This window comes from Erinaceus europaeus, chromosome 14, assembly GCF_950295315.1.
Source record: "Erinaceus europaeus chromosome 14, mEriEur2.1, whole genome shotgun sequence".
NCBI classification, from domain to species: Eukaryota; Metazoa; Chordata; class Mammalia; order Eulipotyphla; family Erinaceidae; genus Erinaceus; species Erinaceus europaeus.
The window spans coordinates 10,089,915-10,106,297 of record NC_080175.1 but is presented as its reverse complement, the minus strand read 5'-3'; positions in this window follow the sequence as shown (position 1 = coordinate 10,106,297).

Below are 16,383 nucleotides of genomic sequence, written 5' to 3'. Positions count from 1 at the left end.
CTTGTGAAGCGACCCCCCCCCCCCCACACACACACACAGGTGGGGAGCTGGGGGCTGGATTCCTATGCTGGTCCTTGTGCTTCAAACCATGTGCACTCAACCCACTGCACTACCATCCGGCCCCTACAGCACAGGCTTTCTTTGATTGTTCTCCTCTTCCTAATGTATTCTTCCATTTGCTTCTTTGACATTATATTCAATCCTGAATCTGTGCTTTCCAGCCCCCTCCTTGGCTGCAGTTCTCCCACTGATGTCTTCTACCTCTGCCTACAGAGCAAGGTGTTTCCATCCCTGGTCTTCATCACTGCTCATTCTTTGGTTTTCCTTTAGTGCTATCATTCTCTCTCCTGGCTTCTGTTCCCACTTCTGTCCCTGTTTCAAACCCTTACCATAAGGCCCCATTTTCTGCAGGGGTTAGTGGACACATTTATCATAAATGCATTTTAAATTTGCTTGATGCAAACTGAACTCCAACTATGCCCATTCCCATTCACAGTCTATGTAAAAAATTAACTCAATGGGAGGGGAAACAACTCACCCAGTAGAGTGCACACTTTACCAAGAAGGAGGCCAGGATCCTAAATCACATGGGAGCACTTGAATGATGGAAATACTAAGTGATATATATATATTCAGGCCTCAGAGATGGCTCAGTGATATAACACATATGTGAGACCTTGAGTTCATCCCTTGGAGCCATATAAAAATAATAGCTTGGACCTTAATCACTTCTCATCAAGTCATGTGTTATCATGTGTGTCAGCACACGATCCAGCCCTTTGCTCTAGCCACTTGCTCCCGCCTCTCTCATCCTGTTTCTGTGCTTTCCATTCTAGAGCATTTTGAGATCTACTCAGTCTCAGACCCCACTCCATCCCAGTATGAACCATTCCAGTGACTTCCCCAGTCCTTCCCCGTGGTTACACAGTATACCAGTGACCATGGATGGAAGTCCCAGCACAGTGCTGATGTCAGCCTTGGCGACAGAGTGTGCAATGATCTGCACAGGCGCATGGTGGACTGTGGGTGGCTCCAGTCTGTGCTGGTGTACAAAGCATTGTGGGTGGACTGAACAGACTTAAAAGTACAGCCATCCAGAAGTCACGTGCTCTTCGGTTGCTGCTGCTGCTTCTCCTGGTCAGAAGCATCTCGAGGGAGGTGTGCCAGGTATCCACCATGGCCACTTCTCCTGGGAACTGAACACGTGTGACTCTGCTAGCCGGTAGACTTTTGAACCCCCTTTTAAGTTAAGTTACAACACTTCCCCTCACCACTAATGAACTTGCCGGCTCTGAACCACCTGCCCTGACTGTTGCCCAACTTTATTCCCTCTCTGACTCTTACTCTTGGCCACCCTGCTTCAGCCATTCCGGTCACCTCTCTGTCCCCCACAGTCACCAAACTCCCCTCTCTGATGGAGCCTTGCTACTTCCTCTGCTTGAAATGTTCTCCTCCCAGCTTCTGCCGTGGACTGCTTCTCCCACCAATCACACTCCTCTCATCCAGAGCCTTCCTCAGATATCCTGTCTCAAAATGAATGTCCATATAGGGTGCCATGTACTCTGACACACATATTTACTTTGCACTAATCATCTAAAATTACTTTGTTTAACTTAGTTACCATCTCCCCTATTACAATAGACACTCCATGAGGGTTTGTTGAAGACCCCTTAGGGGCTAAACGAATGCTTGTCACTCAGTACATCTTTCTTTTTTAAATTTCTTTATTGGGGAATTAATGTTTTACCTTTAACAGTAAATACAATAGTTTCTACATGCATAACATTTCCCATATAACAATCCAACCCTCACTAGGTCTTCTGTCATCCTTTTTGGACCTGTATGCTCCACCCCCACCCCACTCCAAAGTCTTTTACTTTGGTGCAATAAGCCAATTCCAGTTCAGGTTCTCAGTAGATATTCTGTAGCTGTTTGCAGAGTGATCAAGTAAGTGAGCATTTAACTTTCTGCTTATCTGTGTATTGTTCACAACAGTGACTAAGTGTCTGAATCGAGTCCATGCATGGATAGATGAAGGAATACATTTTGCTTGCCTCAGCTGGAAGAAATCTCTCCCTCTTCTGAATTCATACATGACATCACTTGATGTGCCAAGGCAACACATTAGTTTCTCTCTGAGGTAACACCTTTCTAGACACCATGTCTCTCACGGAGTAGACACTCCTTGAGCACACAAGCAGGATCTTTCTCCTCTTTGTATCACTTATTTGACCATTCATTCAGACAATGCTGTGCCAGTAGATGACTGACTGAATAAATAAGTAAACAAATGACCAAAACCACCAACAACCTGACAACTTATAAATCTTCACCCACTTAAGACTTGATTCCTCTCATAGCTGTCCTAGATCTGTTGTAATTCTTCACCAACTCCAACAATTGGGATATTAACAAATCATAAAACTCCTTGTCTTCCCCCATAAGCTGCAACCACAAGAAGCAGCAAGTAGTTAAATATTCACAATACCTGTGGCTTTATTGGACTTTTTTTTTGGTCACTAACTGGCTTAATTTGTTGTAGTTTTTGCACATTACAAGATTGCTCAAGAGTACTATAAATGATGTCAGACACCATCAGAAACCACTTCAGAAAATCATTGCCCTTGGCCAGATCAGAAGGTGAACACCTGGAAACTGACACTACAAGGAAAACAGAATGAATCATTTTTCTTCTCCTCCTCTTAGAGATATGCACGTTTTTACCCTGAAGAAGGCTCATTTTCAACATTGTGAGCTCCTAGCATATATTTAGAAAACATCTGTATAATCACAAAACATGTTGGCATTGGGTTGAGAAGACATTATCTCATCTTCTTTGTAATTTCTTTGTTATAATTTTGCTGATTCAAATAATTTACTCAGTTTATTTAACTATGACACAGTCCAAGAAGTAAACTAATCAACACAAAGTCATATTTCACCCAAATCAACATCATCAGTTTGAATTTTGAGCTGGAATTATTTTTAAGTTGTCTTTTTTAAGAAATGTAGTTTTGTGGGGGCAGGGTGTTGAACCAAATTAAGTGCACATGGTACAAAGCACAAGGACCCAAGAAAAGATCCTGGTCCAAGCCCCCAGCTCCCAGCTCCCCACCTGCAGGGGAGGGCGCTTCGCAAGCAGTCGAATATGAAACATTAATTCCCCAATAAAGAAATTAAAAAAAAAGATCTACTGAGTGACAAGCATTGGTTTAGCCCCTAAGGGGTCTTCAGCAAACCCTCATGGAGTGTCTATTGTAATAGGGGAGATGATCTTTCTCTCCGTCTGTGCTCCTCTGTCCTCTCAATTTCTCTCTGTCCTATCCTATTTTAAAAAATGGGGGAAAAGTGGACACCAGAAGCTGTGGGTTCATAGTGTAGGCACGGAGCCCCAGTGATAACCCTGGAGGAAATAAATAAATAAATAAATAAATACAGAAAAAGTGTAGCTTTATTTTTTAAGAAACCAGTTTAGGCAAAAATGCATGGTTCAGAATAATGGTACTTTTTTACAGATTTTTTTTTTCTGAGAACAAAGCTATAAAAAGGCAGGTTGATCTGACAAGAGTTCTTACATGAATAATAGGTAGTTAGCATATCAGAGTTTAGAACAATCTTTCATCTCATATTTACTCACTACTGTCTGCTCCTGCTACCTTAAATGGAAAATGAGCTCAGAAGATCTCGTCTCATGACCTTTCCTCGGAAACTTGGGAAAGGTAACTCACACTTAGTTGTAAAGATATTCAGCCGGTACACAATTATCTCTCCCACTCCCCTCCGCCTGTGTGTATGTGTGTGTGTGTGTGTGTGTGTGTGTGTGTGTGTGTGTACAGTTCTTCAACAACTCCCCTCACGAAAGGAATACCAAAGCTGGGATTTCTTAAACTACTGTGGGAAAAGGAAATGAGATGTGGGAAAAATTAAGACTTCTTTTCAGCCGTTTTTATAGCTTGAACGTGGTTTATCTGAAATTTTGTGAAGTTGATATGCTATTGTGTTAATGCATCAAGGCTGCAGAGTTCAAAAAGAGATGGTTTGTTTGAAATTATGGCACCGAAATGTGTTTCCACTTAGGATTTTACAAAACAAATGCTTTGTAGATTTGGAGAAGGGTACAGCACGGAAAGAAAGAACTTTCAAATTTTTATTTTAACATTCGGTTCTCAGTACTCAGAGGAATTTGGTCCCATGACAATCACATCTGTCAGGCCCCTTTTAGATTCATGGCTGTCTTGAATAGAACATTGAGAAATGCCCAGGAGGGGTTCAGCTCCTCTGAAAAATGAACCTGCCTTGCTGTGAGATACTTCTTAAAAAATTGTTACTTTCTTGAAATGCTGCTAGACAAAATATATTATGAACTATATCCTCACTCCCTTGTTCAAAACATGTCAAACAGCGTGATTAATTGATTGATGAAAAATGAGTTTCCAAGGGGATATTGTTACCTACTTTTTACTGAATGAACTATGATGAACAAATGGAAAGGTGTGTGTGTGTGTGTGTGTGTGTGTGTGTGTGTGTGTGTGTGTGTGTGTGTGTGTGTGTGTATGTACTGGAGGAAGAGGAGAAGGTTCTTTCTTATAATTTAGTATTTTCCCCTTCTCTAGACCTTAGTGAAAGAGGAATTGCAGACCTGTCCAAATAATTGAGATGGAGGGATGGACTGAAAACAGTCACTCCAAACTCTTAAAAATCAAGCTTCCAAAGTCTGAAAGATAAACATGTAAGCAAGTGAGGGTTTACTGTACCTGGTTGAGCACATATTATGCCTAGGGGCCTGGATTCAAGCCCCTGCTCCCATCTGTAAGAGGGTGTTACAGGAATGCTGGAACACAGCTGCAGGCGTCTCTCCTTCCTTGTTTCTCCCTTTTTCTCTCTCTCTCTCCCCTCTGTATCAAAAACAAGCAAACAATCAGCCTACTGGAATAGTGGAATCATCATGCAAGTACCGAGCCCCAGAGATAACCCCAGTAGCAAAACAAAGTTAATCATGTAGAAAGATGGCCTTTGCAAAAATATATTTCCTAAGCTTGTCATTCACATATGCTTTTCAGAAATTCTAACAGGTATCTTGTTGGTTGATCAGTGATAACAAATTCAACTTTATGATTATCTTTGTTAAAAATATGTTATTATCAGAAAGAGAAGGATGACTATGGGATGATCTCACTCATAGACAGAAGTTGAAAAACAAGAACAAAGTGAAAAACACAGAGCAGAACTTGAACTGGAGTTGGTGTATTGCACCAGAGTAAAAGACTGGGCTGGAAGGGAGGGTTCAGGTCCTGGAACACGATGTCAGAGGAGGACCTGGTGGGGGTTGATTTTGTTATGTGGAAAACTGAGAAATGTTACGCATGTACAAACTATTGTATTTTATTGTTGACAAACCATTGTTCTACCAATAAATAATAATTAAAAAATAAAAATAAAAGCATAAAGAGAAAAAAATTGCTATGAATTACCACAGTCATGGGCCCCTACGAACATACCTAAAATAGACTTACTAGCTTTTTTCCACCCTAAAATCCTTATTCTCACTTGCTCTATTCCTACTTTATGACTACTGCTTATTAAACATTTTGTCCTGCTTTATGTTTTGCTGCATTTCGGCCACCAAGTTGTGGATGCTACTAGATTTCATCGTGAACTCCCTGGGCAAATGGCCTCACCAGTGTGTTCCAGAACCTCACCTCCCCAGAGCCCTCCCCCACTAGAGAAAGACAGAAACAGGTTGGGGTTATGGATCAGTCTGCCATTGCCCGCGTCCAGCAGAGAAGCAATACCAGAAGCCAGACTTCCCACCTTCTGCACCCCATAAAGAGGGGGTAAATATTAGGAGAAGATTCCATCAGGACCCGTAGAGAGAAGTACTAGGTGTGACTTTGAAAGGAAGAGAAGGCAGATCCATAGGGGGGAAAAAAGGCATATACATATATATATGGACAGATAGTTACAGAAGTAATAGTCAGCCCATATCTGTGAGTTTTGGGAAAAGTAATGCAGGTTCCAAAGGAGGGAATGGGGACACAGAACTCTGGTGGCAGGAAAGGTGTTTGTAAATCAATATGAAATCACTAATAAAAATGTAAAATATATATACACAGATAATATAAAATAAAAATGTTAGTGTAGTAGAAAAATGTGTTATTTATTCATTTATTTCATTAGAGAGATCAGTGCATGAGTCAGGTATATGTAATACAGAGGATAAAACCCAGAACTTCATGCATTCAAGCTGAGCACTCAAGCTTTCAAGCAACTCCATACCCACAAAGTACACAAGCCTTGTGTCACTGTTAAGAAAAGTGTTCCTATAGCCTACTCCACTTCCTAGTCTGCTATACTCTATACAATTTATGTGATTAATCAAAATATTGGTGATATGAAATCATACTTTAAAATCATAATTGATATTTTAAAATGTAATTGGAATACGGAGCAAGGAAAACTATTTGTCAAATGAATCTGGGAAGATTATCTTGTGAAGACAAAAAAAAATATCCAGGGCTCTATTTTTAATCCTTGAGCAATTATTTAGTTCCTATTTCACTTCATTTCAGAACACAGAGTGCTATGATTGGATTTTAAAAATTTGCCACTTCAAAACATGCTTATTTTTTTATTGTGTCTAGTTTGTTCAATTCATCTAGAAAATAGCTGCATAGTAAAACCAGGAGTTTTTGCTTGGATGTGATGTGTTTTTAAGATAAAGTACCTTGTATATTTAGTCCTGAGTCTTGTCAAGAGTCAAATCAAATTTATCTGTGATTTATCTAAATTGCCAAAAACTAAAACAAATATAAATTTAAAAATAAATCTAGTATTCAGAGTTCTCATGTACCAAAGTTGCATTCTGTGAAGAAATTTAGGGAACTGAATTGTAGCCATCTCACTCATTGCTGCTTATCCAGAGTCTGGAAGCCCTGTGACTCACGGAAATCAATCAAAATTTGAGATTAAGTGGGCAGATAAAGGGAATGAGCATGACTGAAAATTTCTATTTTCTTTTTTTAATTTTTAAAGTATCTTTATTGGGTAGAGGCAATCAGAAGTTGAGAGGGTAGGAAGCGATAGAGAGGGAGAGAGAGAGACATCTGCACCCCTGCTTCACTACTCACAAAGGTTTCCCCCTGCAGGTGGGGACCAAGGGCTCGAACCTAGTTCCTGGCACATTGTAACATGTGTGCTTAACCAGGTGCACCACCACCCATTCCCCAAATTTCTGTTTTCAGAATGTTTGAGAGACAAGTTTTGGGGGAAAGTACAGTGCTTAAGTGGTAAGTGATATAATCTTTTTTGAATAATAATTAGTGACTTAATATTGGTTTACAAAATTACAAGATAAATGGCCCAGGCTGTGGCATACCCCGTTAAGTGCACATATCACCAGGCGAAAGGACCCAGGCTTGAGCAGGGGTTCCACTTCACCAGTGGTGAAGCAAATCTGCAGGTCTATCTTTCTCTCCCTCTCTTTAACTGTCCATCCTCTCTCATTTCTCTGTGTCTTCTCTCTCTCTCTCTCTCTCTCTCTCTCTCTGTGTGTGTGTGTGTGTGTGTGTGTGTATTACAAAGAAAAAAAGGAAAAGTGGTGGCCACTGGGAGCTATGGATATATAGTGCTGGCACTGAGCCCCAGTGAAAAATTTGGTGGCAAATAAATAAATAAATAAATAAATAAAATTACAAGATAACAGGGATACAGTTCCACACTGTTCACAACACCAGTTCTGTGTCCCCATTCCCTCCATTGGAAACTGCAGTGGTTCTCCCCAAATCACAGACATGGGTTGACTATTATTTCTATAACTGTCTATCTAAAGTGATGTAATCTTTTAGCTTTTATATAGAGTATTTCTCTTAATTATCCCCCTAACTTATCTTTATGACCAGAAAGAAGTGAATTAGCAAATACCCAGGAAAACTAGGCAGCAGAAATAGACACCACAGATATCTCCCCATCAGTGAACTCCCTAATTTTCTCCTCCAACATGCTGGCTACAGCAAAGTGAAGAAAATGGATGAAGGGGAGTGGGGAAGGGTGACTTCAAAGGTGGACCCTATGTCAACTTAATAATGATAGTAATAATAAAGAACACATATACAGCATTTATTTTTACCTGCTTTTTCTAAGGACTTCATATGTATATCAACTTAAAGTAACACCACTGCCCTGAGGGGTAATCCAATTTTAGCTCTATTTTGCAGATGAGGAAACAGTTACAGAGAGATTAGGTGACTTGTCAGTTACTCATTAATGGAACGAAAGCAAGTGAAAATTCTGGAGACCACATTTCTGCTTGTCCTTCAGCTCCTAAGTCTCAGCAAAAAGCGTTCCCAATTCTCTTCTACCCAGTGTTTCCGACTGTATTTGACAACACACAGTGTCCCAAATCAATATGTCTGTGCAATAGTTTTGCAAACATTGAAGTAAAATATGTCTTTGCTACTTGCAAGTTGAAATGCTGTAATAGGAATCTGAGCTAGATTCAGAAATATTCTAGTGGGAGTCGGGCTGTAGCGCAGCGGGTTAAGCGCAGGTGGCGCAAAGCACAAGGACCGGCATAAGGATCCCGGTTCGAACCCCGGCTCCCCACCTGCAGGGGAGTCGCTTCACAGGCGGTGAAGCAGGTCTGCAGGTGTCTATCTTTCTCTCCTCCTCTCTGTCTTCCCATCCTCTCTCCATTTCTCTCTGTCCTATCCAACAACGACAACAACAATAATAACTACAACAATAAAACAACAAGGGCAACAAAAGGGAATAAATAAATATAAAAAAAATTCTAGTTACAGCCTGACACTCATTAGGGAATTATGGGAAGAAATGTAGAGTGTAATTGAAACCTAGGCTTTATCATGTACCCATGAGGTATTTCAACTATTGGAGTCTTTTCCACAGTTGCCATTCACTCCAGTGCAGTCCAGTGCAGTCTAGTCCCAAATCTTCTCTTGCTGTATGCACTTGTGTGTGACCTTAAACAGAGGAAGAAGGTTTGGAAGTAGTTGTTAGGAGAGCAAGAAAGATAACCTTGCCCTTCTGAGAGCCACACAGTATGGATCTAACACACAGAGCAGGGAGATTTGAGCATCTTTAGCCGTGCTATTGAATGACTACACTCCCATCTACCAAGATCAAGTTTAAGGTAGAAAAGACAGGTGAAAATAGTGAAAGAGCAAGGTCATAGTTAGAAAAAGAAGTTGCCAAGTCACTTCATTCTCACTGCTTGTCTCCTGAATAGACATCAATGTCCGCTTTGTCCTCAACAAAAGCTTTGGTCAAGCAACTGCCTCTTACAACACCAACAAGCTTTGGTTAAGTTTCAACATTACTCACTGCTGAAGAGGACATGCATTTAACATGTGCAGGAAAGAAAAGGACTCGGTGAGCCTAGGATGACTGACTTTTCCTTGGAGTTCATTTTTATTAAAATTCTGATCATTGCTGGTCTCAAAGTCAGATAGTATCAGAATCCAGGCTTTTTGGCCATGCTTTGTAATGCACAGCATGTGACTTATGTTGCAAACCATGCTATTTCAAATAACAAGTAGAGGAAGACTGGTTTTTCATTATTTCACTGTTCAGCTCCTAAGTTTTACTAAATATCACTTTTAATGTTAAAAGTTGATGTAACTGTTGAACAAAGGAAATACTTTATGTTGATGACTGTAAAGAATCACATGCATATCCACTCTCATAATCTTCCAAAGTTAAAGGTACAATATGAGATGTATCATTGGACTACATAATGGAATTCTTGAGTGCCTCAATGAATGGCTTGAATTAATAAAAACATAGGGAAATTATTCTTTAAAACCATGAATTCACAACTACAAAGCCTATTTTTGCTTTGCTATTATTAATACAATAAGAGGTTTGACTTTGACCTTGGAATCATAAACGTGGAAAACATTAGCAGTATTATATTGACATGTTCTGAACCTCTATTTCTCTGTATTAAACTGAAGCTTCTGATAAGTTTGAAGGAGTCCCTGTGGCACCAAATAAAACTAAACAATTCATACAGACTAAGATCAAGGAAGTCTAGAGAGTAACAAAAGATTCCAGCCTCTTGATAAAAGGAAGTTTGCTTGAAGGCACTGGCAATTATTAATATTTTTAAAATCATAATTTAAGAAATCACTCTATAAAAATAAACACTACCCTTCAGAAAAATCAGTCCTTAAAAGCAAACTATATAACAGAGTTTTCAAAAGAATTTCAGATTTATGTTGATAAACATGCCTTCATATTATGTCCCATACATTTTTCTTCAACTATGGTGTATTTAAACTAAGAATGAAGAAGGTTGCAAATATCTTTTAATGCGATAATACATTCATTATAATAAAATAAAGTCATCAATTAAGATGTTTCAATTTTCCTTGATGTATTTAGTATAGTTAATACCTAAGATTAGATACGGACAAGTCAAATAAAAAGAGACTTTTGCTTTCTAGGCTGTCACTTAGCCTCCTTTGATGCAATATAGTTCGTTGCAACATAGAAGTTTTCCAAGATTACTCTGTAACATTGAGTCAGGAAAGCTGCTTGTTATGTCAGAGACTGCACAGGAAGATACTATGTGAACTTTCTGTGTTTTTTTTTTTTTTTTAAACCAGATAGGACAGAAATCATTACACATGCCTGGGATGGAATGTAATCCAGAGACAGGTATATAGCAAAGTAAATCAAGATGTAATTGTTACTGGCCTTCTGACCATGATATTGAAAGCTAGTGTTTAATACAAGCTTTCCCAAATAGGATAACAGGCTGATGTCTTGGCATGAAGCCTACCATAATCTCCAAGAGCTCACACAAACCCAGGTGTGTGTATATATTGTTGACCACAACTCAGTGGTTCTTTCAACATCATATTTTCTTTTTTAATGTATTTATTTTTCCTTTTGTTGCCCTTGTTGTTTTTCATTGTTGTAGTACTTATTATTGTTGTTATTGACGTCGTTGTTAGATAGGACAGAGAGAAATGGAGACAGAGAGGGGGAAAGAAAGGTAGACACCTGCAGACCCGCTTCACCACTTATAAAGTAACCCCCCTGCAGGTGGGGAGCCGCGGGCTCGAACAGGGATCCTTATGCCAGTCCTTGTGCTTTGCACCACGTGCACTCAACCCGCTGCACTACGGCCCATCTCCCCATCAACATCATATTTACTTAGATTTCCTGCTGAAGTTGCAAAAGCTTGCCAGTTGAGTCTCATTGCTGAAGATAATGGTTGTCAGTGGTGAAAAAAAACAACAATGACAACAAATAAAAATACAATAATTGTGAGTGTTAAGAGGATATTATCTTTTCAAGCTTAGATAATACTTTATCAAGTCTATGCAATTCCAAAATACTAAAGAGTAGTACGTTTTTGATTTATCAAAAGTTTGATTGGCTGTTGTTAAAATTCGGAGGCTCCAGCTGGCCGGGATAGCTTCACGGGCGGGTAACAGAGACTCAAGGACACACGGCTGGGCAGGGAAGCTGTATTTCTTTATTCAGGAACAACGATTCATAAACTAACCCAAACTAATCACCAAACAGAACTCTGTTGCCTCTTTCCCCTGCAGCGGCGCCAAACACTCTCTAACTCTGCAACTCTGGAACTCTCTCGGGGTTCCTTGGGGCGGGGACAAGCGGGCCCGCGAAACTAGCAGGACTGAACCAATTTTCTTGGCAGGGGGAGAGCTAGAACAACCCAATGTAAAGCATACAACAATTCCCCCTTTTCTTTTTAACTAAATGACCACTGTATCAGGGGTGTGGGGTGAATAGAAACCTCTATCATACAGGCATTTTTAAAAAAGAAACTGGCACAAACATGGAGAAACATGTAAGCAAGTAACAAGAACCAGTGTGCTGCCAACGGAAGGCCTGAGGAGGCCATTTTTTGCCTCTGTGGACAAAACTTTATCAGCTTAAAAAAAACATTTCTTGCCTCTGGGGGGCGTATATGTCTTGACGGGCATTTGCATGGGGGTGGGGAACGGCCTAGAGTCCCAAAGGCAGCTGGCTGCAATTTACTTACTATGAAACAAAACTTGTTATTAGCATAACCATAGCACAATCTAGTTTCTAATAGAGAAGGAATTTGAGACTTTTACATATCAACAACGTCTTTTTAACCTTTTGTTACACCCATTCAAGATGGAGACACACCCTAGGTGTGCGCAGGAAAGGAAACCTCAGGCATGAGAATAATTAGCATAGCCATTGTGTAATCTACCATTTCTAATAGAGAAGGTAATCGAAAGTTTTACATATCAACAAGTCTATTTAACCTTTTGTTATACCCATTCAAGATGGAGACACACCCTAGGTGTGCGCAGGTCTTTAGACCAACTTAGTTAAAATATATTGATTGTTAACTAATTTTTACCTCAGACTTTAAATGTAAGTTAATTTTATCTTTATGAGAATTACGTTGAAAACCTTTTTCATTTAACTTTGACTAGTAAGAATTTAGCCTTAAAGTTACTGTTTACCAAACTTTAAACATACACATAAACATGGTCATTAATACACAAGGAGAGAAACCTTTGTTACGAAGACATGTCATTTTAAACACGAATTTAGATATGTACTGTCTTAGTTGTTGGGGGAGGTCACCATCTGGAGGTGGCTTCCCGAGCAGCTCCACTTCAAGGAATTGCAGGTTGTGATCTCTGCATGAGTCTCTGCATACTCCAGCTTGTCTGTCTTCAGACCGGAGCTGAGGATCTTGGCCAGTGTGCCCAGTTTCGGCAGGGAGCCCGGGGGTCTGGGAGGTCCTGGATCATTCCAGAATTCATAGCACGAGGGCGGGCGAGCCAGCCTTGTAGAAGGCGCGGGCCGAGGTGCCCTGGGGTGGCGGCCATGATAGGCTTCCACGGCCCTGCCCCATGGCCCTGCCATGTCTGCTGTTCTGCTCACACTGGCCGAGCAGCGTGGAGGGATCACGTGTCCAGTGCCCTGTACCACGTGGTGGAGAGCCAGCTCTTGTGGGCTGGCCTCGGGCTCTTGTGCGTTGGCATCGGGCTCCAGCGTGTTGGCATCGGGCTCCAGTGTGTTGGCATCAGGCTCCTGTGTGCTGGCGTTGGGCTCTTGTGTGCTGGCGTCGGGCTCCTGTGTGCTGGCGTCGGCCTCCTGTGTGCTGGCATCGGCCTCCTGCGGACTGCGGGGCTGCGGGGCTGCGGGCGTGGTGCGCGGGGTTGTCTGGGTGCAGCCGGCTGGCTGGCTGTTCCACCAGGTGGAAAAGGCAGCTCCGCGCCTCGCCTCTTGCCCGCTGGCTCTTCCCGACTCATCTGGCTGTTTTGAGTGCACCCGAGCACGTGGAAACCACAGAGTGGTCCAGAGATAAATGTTCCAGAAACAGCAAAACAGTCTCATGAAGAAAGAGCAGAGGCCTTTGGAGATCTCTTCACAAGCAGAAGAGAAGGCCATAGTACATAGGTAGCCAAATTGTCTTCACTTATCTGAGAGATGCGCAGGTCAGCCCCACGTTGGGTGCCATTTGTTGTTAAAATTCGGAGGCTCCAGCTGGCCGGGATAGCTGGGCGGGTAACAGAGACTCAAGGACACACAGCTGGGCAGGGAAGCTGTATTTCTTTATTCAGGAACAACGATTCATAAACTAACCCAAACTAATCACCAAACAGAACTCTGTTGCCTCTTTCCCCCGCAGCGGCGCCAAGCACTCTCTAACTCTGCAACTCTGGAACTCTCTCGGGGTTCCTTGGGGCGGGGACAAGCGGGCCTGTGAAACTAGCAGGACTGAACCAATTTTCTTGGCAGGGGGAGAGCTAGAACAACCCAATGTAAAGCATACAACAATTGGCATTAGCCATGTTACTCAGATAGCACTCTCCTAAGAGAAGAAGGACACTAAGTCTATCTTCTAGCAGAAAATGTTAGTACTCACTACCTTCCTAATGGCTAAGGGGAACTGTCTTCTGGAAACTACAAATAGCTTGACTTGGTCCCTCATTCTCAGAAAGGATGTATCTTTCCTCCATAAGCGTGCATAATAATTGACAGGTTCTATATTGATTTGCTTGACAGCTACTAGTGGATCCACTACTCACAGGATAATTTGACTTCATTTGTAACCCCTGAAGTGGAGTTTTTTTTTTTCCTGATATCTTGGATCCTAGTTTGGAGGGTCCTCCAGATAACTTTAGAAAACAGGAAGGACTACATTTCAAATTATTTATGGCTTGAACAATTGATACTCAATTAACCTTGGGAAAATCTTAGACCTAAGGTTTTGTGTGACAATACCAAATTAATGTCTTGTGTTGTTGTTATTTGTCTCCTAGATTATAAAATTAAGCTTTTCTTCTGTAGCAATGCAGTTTAAATCCAGCTGACTGATCGCTTGAGTCTATGTACAAGTATAGCAAATGTCAATAATTTTAAAGGAGTTTAATACTGTTTGGTGTCATTAGTTAAATATCTCTAAATGAACATTTTAAGCTTGGCTTATAAATAATATATATATATATTTCTGTTTTAGGTACTATGATTATATCTAGTTATATAAACCACAGTATCTATTTAACATGCATTTTACATATCAAGAACATTACATTTAAAGACGCAGTGATGAGGAGACTACTACCCTCCAAGCTGGAGAAGCAGACAGGTGTCAACAGAAGGTCATTATTTACTAGAGCAGAAATCTGTGGAGCCAGTATGGAGCTCTAAAGGTAGTTAACAAGTTGCTGGGCTCAGTGTAGACAAGTTGGGGACTTTACAACTTCTAAATTAAGCCAAATTAAACTTCAAGGGGTCATGTCTTGAGCAAAAGGTATGAGTGGATACTTCTCTGAGTTTTACTTCCAGGAACTCTATCTCACAGTCAAGATCAGGGAACTAGCCCCTCATGGCATAGTTTCTTCCAGCAGAAAAAGAAGAAAAGTCATCATTTGGTAATATGCCAGAACAATCTTTTCATCTTAATAAAGGGCTGTCCATAATTGTGACCAGCGCCTATTTTATTGGGATTTTATCACAGCCTAATAGGCCTGGGCAAAGATAAATAGCCAACTCCAGCTCCCTTTAACCATCCCGCCCCACCTAAGTGAGGGCTGGGGGAGGGGACTGAGGCACACTAGTGAACATGCCAGTCTAGGAGCACAGACTCACTGAAATATTGAGATCTGTTGAGAGGATCTGTTCAGATTTCCTCCCCTCCTCTCGTACTTGAGCACTATATTTCTAAAGACATCTTAACTGAAGTTCCTTTCACCCAGTATGTCATGTCTAGAGGTTGATCAACAACAAACAAACAAGCAAAACAAAAGCATACTATAAAGCAAAGAAGTCACAACATGGCAGCATAGAACAGGCATGAGGACTTGACTCCGACAAGGCAAAATGTGTTAGAATTATGAGACAGAAAATTAAAATTATTGTCATGAATGTGCTAAAGGCTTCAGTGGAAAAACGAGTTGACCTACAAGAGCAGAGAGATGGGGATGCTAAGAAAGACTTGACAAGAAATGCTAGTGATCAAAAAAAAAAAAACACTGTAAGACAGGAAGAATGTCTTTGATGGCTCACCAGTAGACTGAATATGGCTGAGAAAAAAATTATCTCTGAACTTGGGGCTACCCCAATAGCAACTTCTAAAATTGTAGCGAAATAAAAAAAAGACAAAAAAGGAAAAAGTCTATTTAAGGACTCCAAGACAAATACATAAAATGTTATTTAGAAGGAACAAAAATACCAAAAGGGGTGGGGGGCGGGAAAGCAGCACAAGAAAGCTTTGACCAATCGTGACTGCACTAATCTCAGCTACCAAACCACATTTCAGGGAATCTGGGAGAACAGCAAGAATACATGTCAGCAGCATACCTAGCTGCATCATCTTCAAACTAACATAATCAAAGACAAAGACAAAAGGACACTGAAAGACCCATAAGAAAATCAAAGTGCTGATACACTCAACAGTGCGACTGAATCTTAAGAACAGTATGTCAACATCACGAGAGGAGTCAGTAATAACAGATTACATGTCACATAATTCTATTCAAATCAAAGTCCAGAACAGGAAAAACTTATGTAAAGAGAAAGTAGGTCAGCAGTGGCTTAAGCTTCGGGGTGAGTGGTGGGGAGGAGATGGAGCTGATAGCTAAAAGGTACAAGGCATCTGTGGGAGGTCTTGAAAGTATTCTCAAACTGATTGTGGTGATGCCTTCTTATATTTGCAAATGCAGTCCAGACCACTGAATTGCATGCCTTAAGTGAATGTTGTATAAGAGAGGTATACATCAGTAAGGCTGATAAAAAATGTTTCTGAATGAAAATGTCATTGGCCTTATAGCTCCCATTACCCAATTTTTTGTCTACTCACAGAAATCTGAAACCTTTGCCCAAACGAGTCCTTGACTA